This window comes from Onychostruthus taczanowskii, unplaced genomic scaffold (assembly GCF_017590055.1).
Source record: "Onychostruthus taczanowskii isolate IOZ18803 unplaced genomic scaffold, ASM1759005v1 scaffold80, whole genome shotgun sequence".
NCBI lineage: Eukaryota > Metazoa > Chordata > Aves > Passeriformes > Passeridae > Onychostruthus > Onychostruthus taczanowskii.
Genome location: NW_024505893.1, coordinates 410,588 through 427,116, shown reverse-complemented (window position 1 = coordinate 427,116; position 16,529 = coordinate 410,588). Strand labels below are relative to the sequence as shown.

General features: G+C 42.8%; 1 protein-coding gene across 1 annotated transcript in view; it reads left to right on the top strand.

Moving 5' to 3' along the window:
• Positions 1–16,529, top strand: part of TTBK1 (tau tubulin kinase 1) — a 109,223-nt gene that overhangs the window by 2,354 nt on the left and 90,340 nt on the right. The window lies entirely within an intron of this gene.

The window sequence follows — 16,529 nt, the reverse complement described above, 5'->3', positions numbered from 1 at the left end:
GGCCCGGGCGGCGGCCGCGCCTCGACGCCGCTCCTGCCCGGGCCGGGGGTCGCGGCGATGCCCGGGGCTGCCGCCGCGGGAGGGGCGGGCAGTGGCCTCACTGCGCTGTGCACGGCAGGGGCGGGGGCGCCCCGAGCCCTGAGAGGCTCCGCCGGAGGGAGCGGCCCCGCCGGGTGGTAGCGGGGCCGCCGCCGCCGGTCCCGGTGTCGGGCGGGGGCCGAGGTGCGAAGGCACGGCCTTGTGGCGGGCCGGGCTCTGGGGAAACCCACGGAGGGTGTCGGCCACCTCAGGAGGTCAGGTGCCGGCCGGGGCTGGGCACGGCATCCTGCGCGGGGCCGGCGGGTGCCTGTCCAGCCGCATGGCAAAAGCCAGCCCGCTCCGCGGAGGTCTCCGGGGAGGGAGCGCGTCCGTCGCGTTACGCTGGGATAACTCCGTGGTGTTCGGGTTTCAGGCAGGAGGCTGAGAGTTTCTCCTTTTTGGCGGGGTGGAAATGATGCTCCTGTGTGCGTGGCCGTGTCTCCTGAAGCTTTGGGGCTCAGTCTCCTGCCATGGTGTCGGTGTTGCTCGCGGCGCCCAGGCTGACATTGCTGGATGTGCCCGTAGTCATTGTGCTTTCCCTGCATTCCGGGAGAGGGGGTATCCGGTAACCTGGGTCTGACCCACTGAGGACTCTCGAGATGAACACCGTGACCTTGACGTGCATCTAGGATTTAACAGGGAACCGGAACGCTGCGTGGAGCACTGAAGTCACACTGTCACTCTGACAGCTACTGTCATGACAAGTTCAAGACCCACTGTGTGTTTGGAGGGGTGGGGACTTCAATACCTGTTGGTATCATGTTTCTGAGCTGTTCAAACCAAACCTGGTTTTAATTTTCTTAGTCTTGCAAGGTGGTTTGGTTGATAGAAGGAAAGGTTTCCCAATTCTACCGTTTCACATGGATTTCTTGTAGTGTCACTGAAAATGTTGCTTTTTAGCAATAAACTTCTCAGTGAGTCACAACAGAGATTTTCAGCCTGGGGACTTCCCACGAGTGGAATTTTGCCTGGTGGTGTGTTGTGCCACAGGGTGTGCTGATCTCCCTCAGCTCGTAGGTGCTGTGCCTGTGCAGGTGCTCTGACTAAAGAGCGTCAGTTCTGTCTCACAAGTGTCAGTGTGTCACCACATTTCAGTTTGCTGCTTTCTTTTGAGAGGGTAGAGAGGGGCAGAATAGGAGTGACGTGTTAATGTTCTGGCTTTCTTTGTGTGCCAGTGACCATCCAGCTCATAAGGAGCATCATCCTGCTGGTATAGGTGGAATCAGAAACTTTTGAGATGTGGTGTTCATGAATGGTGTGTGTGTGGTATATTCACTGCTGTTAGTACTGTGTGCTTTTTCCTGCTTTGTGATAATCTCATTCCTTCAGGAGCAGGCTGTGTTCCTCTTTTCTGATGAAATAAAACACTGGAATCTCCCGTAGGACACTTTTATTACGCCTTGGGGACACCTGCCTAACCTTTTTTAATTTTTTTTGTGTAGTCCTCAAGGGAGAAGTGAGATCCCTATCAATGGTCTTGGTCCTCCAGAAGGGAGTGTCTCTAGTGCTAGGAAATCTATTCCTTCAGCTCCTGGCGTTGGTGCTAATCAAGTGGTGCTCATGGCCCGTGTGTGGATTGCCTTCCCTCTCCATCCCCAGTGTTTGTTGGTGAAGGCAACAGGCAGCCTGCAGCTCTTCTCCAGTGGAAGCAGTTGGCACTTGCTTTTCAAAGCAGGAATGATCAGACAGATCCAGGAAGAGCCAAATCCGTCTTTCTTCTCTATTTTCAGTGTGGGAACCCCTTCATTCTGTTTCTTGCTCTCTCTTATGGAAAGATTGACTCATCACTTTATGGTTTGTCAGGTAGCACACTCCTCTCACGTGGGTCTTGCTGTGGGCTCATCTCTTCAATTGTGTCCTGTGAGTTTTTTGCCTTAGTCTTATCTCTGTGTGTGTATCAATGTGCAGGGTCTACAGAAAACACTTCAGGAGCTGTTCCTCATCCTGGGAAGCTCCTAGGTTAGATTTGTTTGCCAAAGCTCCATAGTGACCTTCTAGTAACATTGAGTGACTTTGAAAACAGAGCAGAGGACAGAGAATAGGTCCTTATGGAAGAATAGGTGTTTATAAATTCTTCAAGGGCTTTGTAAACTTCCCTTATTTTTAAGGATGTGTGGGCCTCGTTGGTATCTTCCACTTTGAGTATTGCACAGTCTGGATATTTGCTGCAGCAATTGTGGAAGCATTTGCTAAAAAACTGTTTTATCTCTGCTAGTTTACTGAGCAAGACACAGAGTGGACACAACCAGTTCTTCCCTCCCCTTCTTCCATCAAAGATAACAAAAAAATGGGTATTCCTTTGAAACATCGTGAAATCCCCTTAAATGTAATTTTGGGACACAGTCCCTTTGGAATAAATGTTAAGGTTGCTTTGAGAGGGAGGAATAAGGAAGGCCAGCTATGAGACCTCCCTCCCTAGTCCAGAGGAAGAGTGGGAGAATGGAGTGGGAATGTGTTGAAACTTTAGGAATGAGAGGTGAGGGAGATGGTGTGGCTTTTCCATGGTGCATCTGAAAATTGAGACTCCCTTGCACGTGAGAGCTTGCCCAGGTATGAACTGGGCAGTGGCAATCCTTGTTGGACAGGCCAATCCATGGTCTTCACAACAGTGCCCAGTGCCTGTGGATCACACTGTTGAGAGCCACAGCAGTTAACCCCAAAAATATGGAAAATAATCTAGCAATGGCAACGTGTCTTGGATGTTAATGTATCAAGTGTTTTTTCACATGAACTTTTCTGGTTTTTGGAGACTGGTGGGTATATCAATATATTAAGACTCAACAGGGAAGATATAAAACTGCCACATTAGGTTTTTTCATGGGATTCACATTCCCTTGGTCCCTTTTGGTCTTACCCAGTTCCACACTGTTTTCTGTTGGGCCTTCTCCACTACTCAAGAGCTGCACACATGGAAAAAGGATCTTTTTTTTGTAGTTGAGAAGGAAGATGTTGACAGTGTGATGGACTGTAGAGCTAATCAAACAAGATGTGTTTGGAAACCCTTTCCTTTTGGTGTCAAGCTGTGTCATCTTTAATTTGGTGAGCAATATGAAAGGAGCAAACTGGATCCTGGGCTGGCTCCAGCCAGAGAGGTGCAATGGAGAGCAGGGAATGCCTGGGGCACAGATTTCCTCTTAGAAGAAATGAGGCATCCCAGCCTTCAGAAAGAGATCTGGTGTCAGCTGTGGCAGGTGGAAGTGGATTCCTCTCTGTCTGTGCAGCAGGAGATGCTGTCAGGCCCACTGTCAGCCCAGGAGCTGCCTGGGTACAAAGCTTTGGTGGCCTCCCAGCCAGACAGGAAAAGACAAAGGGAGGCATTGATGCCTGGTGAAAAGGTTTTGATTCCAGGATCATATACATAGCTGCTCAGGCCAAACCCCTGGATTGCTCCAGTCCTTTCTCTACCAGTGACCGAGAGATGATGCTCAAGGAAAGGCTAAGAAGATGGGCACACTGTGCTTGCCCTGGTTACACCCCTGATCACCTTGGGGGTGCAGGATGCAGCTTTTCAGCCTTGTTATTTGTTGGCCTGAGTAATTTTCCATGTACACAAGGTGTGACCTGTGTGCTAAGAGCACTCTGTTGTCAAACCTAGCTCTGCATTCCTATGTGTTTTCCTCTCTTTTTAGCCAGTTACTAGTTTTAGAGAAACTTTCATTTTATCCTGGAACATCCTAGTTTCCAAGGCCTTTGGCCTGATACCACAGATGTGCTTGTTGAGTCTTTCTAAAAGCACCTCAGCTATCCTAATAGATCTATAAATCAGGGCTTCTCCCTTCTGCCTGCCACTTAGTTTAATTTTTAATCTTCAGTTTTCTAAACATGTCTGTTGTGGAAGACTGATTTTCCAAATGCTCTGCAGAGCTCTTCAAACAGCAGCCAAAAATTCTAGGTATCTTCTTTCTGATCTTTCCTTCAGTCTTTCTATTTCTTATCTGTCCGTCATTTAGCAGACTGGCTGGGTGGCCTCTCATCATGTATGGGTAGAAAATATGTAGATTTTATCCAGAAGAATTTACTTCATCTCTTCTACATCATCAGGAAAAAACATCATCACTTGGAATAATTTGTACTGTTTTCTTCTTTTGCACACATCTTCTGTTCTAAAAACCTTCTGTTGGCCCAGTAAGTCAGAATTAAAACGAAGTAGAAGTTGCATTGGCCAAAGATTTTCTTTCTTTTTTTTTTTTTTTTAAGGTGATACATTGCTGTTTAACAAAGTGGAATTATTTGTAAGTTATATTTAAAATTTCATCTTGGTAATATATCCTGATCTGCATGAGGAAACTGAAGTTCCCCATTGCCTCCTGTTTCCTAAAGGCACGGGCCATCTGTTCTCACATGGCAAATCACTGTTGCTGCTTCATTCTGGTCTGATGGGGTAGCTTTACTATTACATTTTTTCAATTTAGCCTTGATACAAAATTATTTCTTTATCTCCTGTGAGTCTGCCTGTTTATTTTGTAGTATGTAGTACTCTTTCTCCCCTGGAATGACCTGGCCTTTTTCTGTGTACCTTTCCCATGGAGCACTGGAGAATGTGCCTGGGTAGGTCTGTGTTCACCCTCAAATCTATTCATCCTTGTTCCCTACCATACCTCTGAAACCTGTTGCATCTCTTTGGTTTTTTGGGTTCCATTTAAATACCTTATAATCCTGAAATTACTCTTTCTGTGTGTGTGTGTGATATTTCTTCTAAAATTCAGCCCATTTTTTTCCCTGAACTTGTAGTTCTTCATGAGAATCTGCCTCCCAGCACCTGCTGTGCCACTCCTACCCCAGACTGATCTATAGCTTCTTGACATGCAGCTTAAATTCTTGGTACCTGTTCTGCTCACAGAAACAAGGGTATGGTATGCCCAATACTTTCACCTTCATAGGGGCATCAGCACAGTGCTTCTCTTGATTGGACACTCTAATAAATTGTCTGGCTTGTTTCCCTCATTTCATGAAAGTTGCTTGTTGCTGTAGCACCTCAGCCAGATAATAGAAGTCACCTTTGCGGTGACATTGTGTTAGGAAACTTAGACTTTGTGGTCTAGTTATGTCTTGAATTATTTAAACAGAATCTAGCTGCATTAGACTTCTAAAATTTACTTGCTTAGGAGTTGTGCAAGTAATTTATCGAAACTAACTGATTTCTTTAAATTTTGTTATCCCTTCTAAAATTCAGCCCATTTTTTCCCTGAGCTTGTAGTTCTTCGTGAGAATCTGTCTCCCAGCACCTGCTGTGCCACTCCTACCCCAGACTGATCTATAGCTTCTTGACATGCAGCTTAAATTCTTGGTACCTGTTCTGCTCACAGAAACAAGGGTATGGTATGCCCAATACTTTCACCTTCATAGGGGCATCAGCACAGTGCTTCTCTTGATTGGACACTCTAATAAATTGTCTGGCTTGTTTCCCTCATTTCATGAAAGTTGCTTGTTGCTGTAGCACCTCAGCCAGATAATAGAAGTCACCTTTGCGGTGACATTGTGTTAGGAAACTTAGACTTTGTGGTCTAGTTATGTCTTGAATTATTTAAACAGAATCTAGCTGCATTAGACTTCTAAAATTTACTTGCTTAGGAGTTGTGCAAGTAATTTATCGAAACTAACTGATTTCTTTAAATTTTGTTATCCTTGGGGTCCTACCCCAGACTGATCTATAGCTTCTTGACATGCAGCTTAAATTCTTGGTACCTGTTCTGCTCACAGAAACAAGGGTATGATGTAGCTGCCCAATACTTTCACCTTCATAGGGGCATCAGCACAGTGCTTCTCTTGATTGGACACTCTAATAAATTGTCTGGCTTGTTTCCCTCATTTCATGAAAGTTGCTTGTTTGCTTCCTGTAGCACCTCAGCCAGATAATAGAAGTCACCTTTGCGGTGACATTGTGTTAGGAAACTTAGACTTTGTGGTCTAGTTATGTCTTGAATTATTTAAACAGAATCTAGCTGCATTAGACTTCTAAAATTTACTTGCTTAGGAGTTGTGCAAGTAATTTATCGAAACTAACTGATTTCTTTAAATTTTGTTATCCTTGGGGAAAAAAATAAAAAAGGTTAGCCTCAGGCAGAGTTACTCCAGTAACTCCAGAGTTACTGTTTTTAAGCAGAAGGGACTGAATCTTGTCATCTCACAGAAGGCCAAGAGCTTCCTGCTGTGTTGACAAACACAGAGCACAGCTTGACTGAAGCTGAAATGGATCTGAAGTCTGCTCCTCTGTTGTGCTGCCACTTGCCTTTGACTGACCCTACAGTGAACCAATTCAGGAAGCTCTAAGCCAAGGAAATGCTCTTATTTATTAGGAAGAGGAATAATTTTTCTGCTATTATTCATCACTGAACCCATGGTGGCCCACTGGCCCGTGGTGGGATCCTACATACATGAGTTCAGAGCTGGGAGGAGAGAGGGGAACTGTTTCTCTTTATTTCAGGCAGATTTTTAGATTGGCTAATTAGGAACCTGAAGCTGTGGATCCAGTATTGAGGTCTGTAGGATTTATGGGGTAGTGTATGTAATATAGTGTAACAGTGCTTCCATTAATTCTCACCTTTCATTCATTAGCATCTAAGCATCCAAAATGTGATTTTTGGGTGGGTGTTGCATTTTTTGAGTTTTGAGGGTTTTTTTGTGTTTTTGCTTTTAGTAAAACTTTTAGTAGCTAAAGCATGCCTTCTTAGAGGTGCCCAACCTTGGTCTGAAAAGAGAATCCACCCTCCTTGTTCCAGTTCCTGTCCTTAAGGAAAACACCCATGAAAAACTAATTTGCAGTTGTCAGGTTTCAGCATCTAGCAGAAGGTGAGCTAGAATGTCAGAGCCCTTCAGTTTCTTAAATTTTCATAATAGAGAAGTACTTCTCCACTACATTCCCTTGCTTTTGGGAGTTTCTTTGGGCTGACTTCCATGCGTTTTAGAGAGTTTTGTTTTCAGGTAGAAGGCACCTTCCAGCCTTTTTTTCTGCTTCAGGATTTTTTGTAGCCATGTGGCATGGATTACTGGACTCTACCAGTCTCTACTGTCTCTCACCAGTAGGCAAGGACAGAATTTCCTTCCCTTTTTTTTTTTTTTTTTTTTTTTGTGTTTCTCTCTGTAGCAGTGCTCTGCTCTGTGTGCATGACCTCTGTGTCTTATTCATAGATGTCTAAATGTGAGTTTGGTTGTATTAAGAAGCATTTTGTTGAAGATGCACTTTTTTCTTTCTGCTGTTCCCCATTTCTATGAAGAAATAAGGAGCGGTTGCTTCTCAAGCAGACACAAGGCTTATGGGGCTTTGTCCAGTGAGCCAATAGGACAAAAAAGAAAATGTGAAAGGTGGACATGCAAAGGGCAGGTAGTCAAGTAGTTTGTCACTCTTGTGACAGTTATCTGGGGGAAATGACAGGAGCCATTTGGTTTCCAGGGCTCAGAGCTATCTGGTTGCACAGGTCCTGCAGCCTCTTTTCCAGTCTGGTGGCAGCTCACAAGCTGTTATTTTTGGCGTTCTTGTTGCTTCTTTTGCAAAACACATTTTCTTTAACCTTGCTGCCTGTGCTTCTGATTGGGATGAGATTATATACATTTTTCCCCTTCCAAACATCCCAGGCTGGACTTGAACCAGTAATTGTTCTGTCTGTGGAGTATTTATTATTAGAAGCATTCACCAGGAGCCAGCTTACTCTGGCAAGCTGAGCATAGAATGTACAATTATTAATTTCAGGTTGAGATAGGTTTGAAGAATTGCTATGAGCATTGACCAAATCACGTACAAAATTTACTTTTCCAGTACTTTACTACAGCTATGAATAGAAAATAATTTTTACATTAAAAGATGGCGTAAGGTTTATGATGCTCTTTTACAGAAACAAGTTCTGACCATATTGGTTCTGTAACAGGAAATTCTCAGAATGCAGTTACTTGGCATAGCACTGGAAAATTAAGGATCAAAGTATAAATGAAGTTTGTGTCAATGAATCAGTCCGGAAGAAGAGATTTTAAAGTTTTGTTGGGGATTTTACTGGTGTGTTTTTTGATTGTTTGTACTGAGGGTTTTGTTGGTTTTTAGGGTTTTTTCCCTGACTCAACAAGCTGGTGTAAAATCTGGTAGCAGAAGGAGAAGGCATAGAGCTCAGTCATAGAGCTGCTTAACTCCACAGACAGGAAAACTCCTGGATGGGAAGGAATCATTTGCATGTTCTGGGAGGGCAGGTACTGACAGTTGTGAACTGGATGGCATTCTCAGCACATGTGGAAATGGCTTTTATAGAGGCAGTCCTGACCAGCTTGTAGAACTCTCCATAATCTTGGTAACACCCTTGTTCCTTGGAAACTGACTCATACAGCAGTGCAGAAAGGAACGAAACAGACCACGCTTGCACGTACAAGAATTTTTGTATATTTTACTTGGATGTTCTTGCATAGACTAAATACCACCACTGGAAGCAGTGCACAAACTGTGAGGGTGCAGTATCCCAGGGATTCCTTTGTTGGAGGCTCTTCCTCAGAGGCACCAGCTTGAGCTGTTACATCATTGCTGCACCAACTCTTTTCAAAGGAAAATGACATCTGTGTGGACTCTCGGTGTGCTTTTGGGTTGGGTCATGCAGCAAGAGTCTTATGGAAAGAATGGGGGCTTTTCATATCAGCAGGGAAGAGTGTCTAGTGGAGAGGAAATATGCAGTTTGGTAGAATCAGTACAGTTACCTGCAGAAATTGCTGTGATGTGTTCCCAGCCCCCACGAGAGGCACTGCAGGAATCTGTAGGAATTAACCAGCCCAGTGCAGCTGTAAAGGCTGTGGCCAAGCAGCCTCTGGGACAAGGTGCTGTTGTGGCAGTGACCAGAGGCAAAGGCCAAATTTGGTAGACCCTAGGACTATGTATAAGAAGGACTGCTCAACAGAAGAAGAGAGACAGTGGGAAAAGTGGGAAGCAACCCAAAATGGTGATGGAGTAGGGACAATTAGGTAAAACTGATTCTGCCAAAGAAATATTTAATCACTTCGGCTTAATGGTTTCATGAAAAAGCCCCGGGGGGAACAGAGGCAATAGCTAACAAAGTACAAAAGGTATGGATGGCTCCAGACAATCACAAACTGTCTTTGGAAGGTGTTTAGCTAAGAGGAACTTAAATCCCAGTGGTGTCCAGCTTACTGGATGCATGTGAACACTTGATCCAGTATGTTTTCTATATGCACAGAGTTCAAAGAGCAAAGTGTGCTCAGTAGTAATCATCCACTTCCCATGAAATGCAGGTACATTATATACAGCCTGGAAGTGAAGTGTTAATTAAGGCATTCTTTAGGAAATCCAAATTAGAACCTGTGCAGGAAGGTCCATATACTGTTTTATTGTGTTCCTAGTTTGCTGTTAAGGATTTAGGTAAGGAAAATTGAATATGCCATTCTCACATCAAACAAGTAGTGATGATGAGTCAGTTGATAAATGACTGGCTTCTGAGAATCCTTAATGATTTTGTATTGGGAATCACTTAAGTATTTGTGCACAGGAATCTATAACCTTGGACTCTACCCTGTGGTAATCTTGTTCGTTTCAATTCTGTAAGTTTGTTATTTGTAATAATGTTGTAGAATTAGTGGTTCAATGCCTCGAAGTTGTTTTCTTTTTTCTTTTACTACATTAGCAGGTGAGATTAATTGAGATAAAGGAAGAACTGTTGAGGAACACACCTGGTGCAGGTAGCTGGGTGTGCAGCTGCAGTGGGAGCTGCAGGTTGTGCCCTGGGTGGCAGGAAATGTCTGGAGGCCCAGGCAAGGGGCCATGAACTGGTGCCACCCCTTTGCCAAACAAAGGTCATGAGGACATGTAGGGCTGGCTGGCTGGTTCATCCAGAGGCTCTGTGGAACCCAAATAAAACAGGAGAACACCCCAGACCAAATATCCCCATTTACCAAGAGGCACGTGCAGGGGGCACCAAGAGCACGAGAGGAACACAGCCTGTAAGGGCACAAAAGTCCAGTGGTGTCAGTGGGATTCCCTGAGTGGTTCCTGAATGGTCAAATAGGAAAGTTTCCTTAGCCAGCTGTCTGCAAACTAAAAGGGATGAGACAGAAGATCAGAGAATGAAACTAGATTGAACTAGAATGAAATGTAGATTTGCAGGCAGAAGAGGAAGTATGAACCTGCTTCCCTGAGCATGCTCCAACTAGGGGGAAGAGTTCCTTACAAAAATGGGAAAATGGGCTGTGGAAGGCTGATTTAAGTGATAACAGTTGGCATGATTTGTCATGTTTTTGTCAGTCCCAGGAAACCTCTTATGTGTAATAACAAATAGAATATCTGTTGTGATCAGCATTGGGCTTGAAGACTGAAAAAATTTTGTCCCATTTAGTCTCATTTAGTCTGATATGACATCAGTGCAGCAAGTGGCAGTTGCCCCACTTATGCTAATTTTTATTATGAAAGTGCTTGGTAATATGAAGTCTACATGGCAAATCTATAAATACATGAATTTCCTAGCAAAATACCCTGTCTTCCAGAATTTGGATCAAATTATGACATCTCTCATCAGGAACTTACTGTTACGTTCCTAACCTCTAAAGAATTTTTTTACAATTTTATTTAATACTTCATGGTTATGATGACTGCATCTACCATAAAAAAAAATTTGCATGGGTAAGATGAACACAGCTTTCTCTGGAATGTAGGTTTAAAATGATTGATCTTAGGCTGTGGGCCCTTTAATAACCTGACATAATAGGTTGTAATAAGACCATTGAGCAACAGATGTTATCAGTTTGCTGTGTGCCTGAGTGTTTTTTTCAAGATAAAATCCTGTTCTTCAAGAAAAGGACTCAAGGAAGGTCCTGTTGACCACTCTGAAAACTGATTGGAATGGCCACATTTGATGGAAGATGAATAACAGGCTCTGCACAAAAGCAGAGAGAAGGGAGAGGACATGGCTGATGGGACATTCTGCATTACCTGAGGATCTGGTCACGCTCTGGTCCACGATCAGGTGATGACAACATACCCTTGTGTGTCAGGTGTAGGTTGAGTCTGATATCATAAGTACAATCTATGTTTAGTTCTTGCTTTTATTCAGATATGTTTGTTTTGGCTGCCAGCAGACTACTCAAGCTTTTCAGTAGTGATTTATATTGATTTTGCAGGTACAGATACTTAAGCTGCAGTTAAATGCTCATTGGTAAGCAAACCATAATGCTTGCCTGTTAAATTAGTGGAGGTTGAGCTGGTTATGATATCAGAGGGATTTCCTGGAGTTGGATTTAATATTCTGCTTGTTTCAAATTTGGAGCAACTCTGTCAAGGAGATTGGTGGAAGATAATAATAGACTTTTCTTTCAAATTGTCCTGCTCCCCATTGTTTTGCTTGTACTGCTGAGATGTATTTGGGGAGGATTAGGATCACATAAACCCCTGGCAGTGTAGGCGTGCTTATCTGGTGTGCGTTCCTAATGATTTGTTGTCATAATTACCTGTGCTGATTCTCCCTGCAGATAGGTGGGTTTGGCACAGAAATCACTGGTGTGTCTGACTGCTCCGTAATGTGTGTGAATGCTGTCTCTGGCAGTGTGGTGTTGTTTGTTTGGGGGTTTTGTTTGATTTCCTCTAGTCCTATGCTGTTACTTTCACTGCGCAGGCAGTGATAATTCAGTTGGCTGTGCAACTGGGTAGCCATAATAATGCTGTCAAGGTGCATCTGTTACTGTGTTTAATATGTATGTTCTGCTCAGTGCAGCCTTGTGTTAGCAGAGAATCTGGACCTTGATTGATTGCAGTCTGTCTTGATTGCAGCTTTTTTTGTTTGTTTTTCCCAGTTGCTCCTTAATGGTCATAAACCATTAAGGAAAAACCATTCAAAGATGAAAAATAGTCCCAGCATCTTGCAACCTCACCTTTAGATGTGTTGATTTTTACAGAAGTGAAATGCTGTGAGCAGCAAGTCCAGAATTTCTAAGGCTGGTGCCATTCTCTGCTTGTGAGAAGAATATGTCACAGAGGAGGCTTTAGGCTGCAGCTGACAGGAGTTGAGCCCGCTCTCTAAGCAGGGGCAGGCAGAGAAGGGAGATGGCTTCAAGGAATAATTCAGAACCTTATGAGCTCCTGCTGTCAGACCTACCCTAACAGTGTATGGCTTGTTTTTCATTGCTGTTTCAAGTTCAGCAGGGAGTATGGTGTATCCCAGGGCTGAGGGGCTGTTAGTCCAGTGCAGTGTATTTTAAAAATCAACTTATTTTCCTGTACTGTTACACACATTCCTACCCTGGTAAGAGAATGCTAGTGCATGGTACAAAGATGTAAGGGTTTGTTCTTTGTTTCAATGTGAGTGATTTAATTTTTATGGTTGGTATTGTGTGTTGGAAGGAGATGATATTGGAAAACAGTGAGGGACACTGAGCCCATGCAGCTACTGCTTGCTCTCTAAGCGGGGTTTGCTGCAGCAGGGGCAGGCAGAGAAGGGAGATGGCTTCAAGGAATAATTCAGAACCTTATGAGCTCCTGCTGTCAGACCTACCCTAACAGTGTATGGCTTGTTTTTCATTGCTGTTTCAAGTTCAGCAGGGAGTATGGTGTATCCCAGGGCTGAGGGGCTGTTAGTCCAGTGCAGTGTATTTTAAAAATCAACTTATTTTCCTGTACTGTTATACACATTCCTACCCTGGTAAGAGAATGCTAGTGCATGGTACAAAGATGTAAGGGTTTTTATTTGTTTCAATGTGAGTGATTTAATTTTTATGGTTGGTATTGTGTGTTGGAAGGAGATGATATTGGAAAACAGTGAGGGACACCGAGCCCATGCAGCTACTGCTGCCATTAACTGAGCCCTAGTGCTGCTGAGAAGTGGCATTTGGAAACTCCACTGGATTTTGTCTAAGCATTCTCAGTCCTACTTGTTAGAGTCTCATCTTATTCCCCAGCCCATCTGTTTCATTCAGCTAAATTATGCTTAAATTCTGTTTACAACTAATTTTTGGTTGTTCCTCTCATGCAGGTATTGGACAGGGAGATTGACCTGATTTCCAGACTGCAGTTTATCGGGCTACTTCTTTTGGTTCTGCAGTTATCTGACTTTGTCTCACACAATAAAGCTGTAGTTTACATCAACGTTCCGTAACACATCTGAGATCCACTCTTAGGGTGGATCGTGCTCCTGAGCTGGTTCATGGTGGGGAATTTGATCGAGTAAAGAGGGTCATGGGTTACAGCAGTCTAAATCGTTCTAATTTGTAGACTTCCAGAGCTAAGGATGTGTCCTGAAATGAAGTGGTATATTGCAGTTCCTCCACAGAGAGATTAAGACCCTTAGTAAGGTGGTGAGAGACAGAATTCCTTAGCTTTGTTCTGCTGTTCAATAACCACCTCGTGTCTGGTGAGTTTTGAGCTTGATGTGAGTGGGTTGCATTTTGAGCACTCCAACTGTGGTACACTGGACTGAAGCAAGACAACATAGGAAAGATCTCATATATTCATTAGGAATTCCTACAGGGTGTGCTTGGTATTTATAAGTGTAATTTTAAGAATGCTATAATCCTGTAAAATTAGGAAATATTTTTATTTCAATAAAGCTGTTTAAAATTTTCCTTGTATGAAAGAGAACATTGTAAAGCTGGTTGGGCTGTGTATATGAGACTTTTTCCCATTGATTCTTTATTTTTTGTTCTCTGACCACCTTGAAGAGCTAAAGAAGACATATATATACACTTCTTCTGCTGAAAATACAGTCCTCACCAAAACACAGCTTGGGCCATACTGAGTCCTACCACAGGTCCATCTAGGCCAGTATCCTGACCTGAGCTGGCTAAGAATAGGTATCTAGGATAGAGAATAAAAGCTGGAAAGGCATATAAAATGACTTCTCAGACTGCTGTCTGCCACCTTCAGTAAACTGGTGAACATGGGGTGTTTTTTGCATTTCTTTTATTATAAATGCCAAGACTAAATTTATAAAGCTATAAAGTTTATGTGTTTGTAAAGTTTATATAGTTGGCTGAAGGAGATAATCAGTATGGAAGAGCTGATTTCATGCTTCTTCATGCTGAGGTTGGCCAAGAGATGGAATTTGGTCATACTGTTGTCACTGTTTATTTCTCAGCTGCTTTCCTTTGTGCTTCACTTGCTGTTTCTAGGAAGGCAGTTTTAGAGTATCTTAGGTTTGCACAACTCCCTTGCATGATTTCTTGGGCCAGGGCTACAAGAATTTCTTGACATCTTGTCCATATCCTACAGGAAGAGACAAACTGAAAGTTGTTGTTTTCACAGTCACTGTACTTTAAATTATATTTCTTTATATTCACTCCCTTGCATGATTTCTTGGGACAGGGGTACAAGAATTTCTTGATGTCTTGTCCATATCCTACAGGAAGAGGCAAACTGAAAGTTGTTGTTTTCACAGTCACTGTACTTTAAATTATATTTCTTTATATTCAATGGTCAGTACATTTCAAAGTACTGGTGCAGTGTCTGGGTTTCAGATGCTTGGGTAGCATTTAACATGCAGAAATGATGCTCTCTGCTGTAGTACTGCCTTACCACTCTCCCACTGGCCTTCTCTTGTCTCTTCCCTTCTGTGCTGATGGTTTCTGCACAAAGATACCTTCATTGCTTCTTTTGCCCCTTGTGGTCCTCCTGGGTTTTAAGGTTGATGTGTTACGTCTTGCTTTGGATGTAGCTAATGCTTGGCCCACAGGCTGAGCATGTTTCTGCAGTATTTGTACTACCTCAGGAATAAAGTTTAGATTTGTGCTGCTACTGTGATCTAAAACAGCTTGGAATTAATTTCAGACTATAATTAAATTGGCATTTGCTTTGGCTGCATTACACTGGCGATACGAGACCATATCTGTAAACTTAGTTCTGAAATTCCATATTGCCCAATGGCTGCTATTCATGGTATTGCCCAGGAGGATTTTATTCTGTTTCAAAGCCAGATTGCTTTAACTAACAGACATGATGTCTTTGTACACATGTATTAAAATTTTGATAAAGGAAAGTGGAATATTGGCCCAGGGAAAGCGATTGTACTTTGCCTGACTTTGAGTGCTCGTGGACTTTCACACTCAGTCTCTCCTCTAAAATTATTCCTTGGGATTACTTTCCACCACAGTCACCAGACTGAAATCTCACTATGCACGTGCATCACTAAAGTAATGTGAGGAGACCTTCAACAGTAGGGAGGGGATACTTATTTCTGTGTCTTATTATTGTTTGTAATGTTAAAAGTTTGGGGAAGTCTGTAATTAACTAACTTTTCTTTAAATACCGAAGAAAAGCCAACATTAAGGGAGATTTTTGCAGAGGTTCTCTGTCCTGCGCCTCCTGAGGTGATGTGCAGGGAGGTTGTGTGCTCAGTGCTCACTAGTAGCTTAGGGATGGTCAGTTCAGGTGTTCTGGTGAGCATAAAGGAACTTGGGAATGACATTCCACTTGCTCATTAGAAGAAGAAGCACAAATGTTGTGCTGCCAAACACAGCAGGAACTTTTTCATTCCAGTTCCTTATTTCTGTACCCAGTGATTGAAAGCACAGCTACCCCATACAGATGCAGGACTCTTTCAGTGAGAATTGGGAACATTTTGCAGCACCTTTCTTCTGAATCTCTTTAATACCCAGTTTTTTCTTATTTCTCTTCTATTATTTTTATTGTCCTTTAGCAGATGTTGGATTGAACATTTCTCAGCAGCCCTCTTGCTGAGTTAGTCTGCTGCTCTTTTTTTTCATGTAGTTATCTTCTATATGTGGAATGAAATCTTCTTTTGTGAAGATTTTTATAAGATCTCTTTGAGATCTTTTGTTCATGTTTTGTTTGATCATCCTTTGTCTTGCACTTTTGACATACTTCTGTCTGCTGCTTCCTTGTGCACACTGCATGTTGGCCCCTTCACAGCCTTCCCTCTCAGTCCTTTTATTGCTAGGGAATGAGTTATTTTCTCTACTTGAGCTCATAATTAACTGGTAACTTTTTTGCCTTTTTTTTTGAACCTGAAGAAATGTGATGGTTGAGTGACCAGCTCTAATTTTTTTTTTTAAATTTGGTATTTATGTTGTTAATCTAAGTTTGCAACACAGTGCTACAGTAACACTCATTTTTAGAAAGGAAGATAATATTTTTGGGGAATGACAATAGAATTGCCAAGATCCGTGCTTAGTAAAAGATACAGCCTACTTCTAAAGCCAGTAAAATATCTGAGCAAGATCTTTTATTAGACCTGCTTCATTCATTTTCATCTAGAAAAGCCGAGTTAATGTGTTTCTGAAAGTCATTTTTGCTGAAGATTTATAACAAAAAACCCTTACAATTAATATCAACATAGGCTATATGGAGCTCCATATAAAAGCAGGAAAAAGGGGCAAGATGAACACCACAGGCTCAAGTTATCTCTCTGTATTTTAATTTGCTCATCTTTAGCACTGTGTGTAGGGTATGAGGAGGACTAGCTTGTGCCTGGCTGAAGCCTTTTCTGACGTTCCCCATCTGCTCTGCTTGGCTGTTCATTACAGTGATG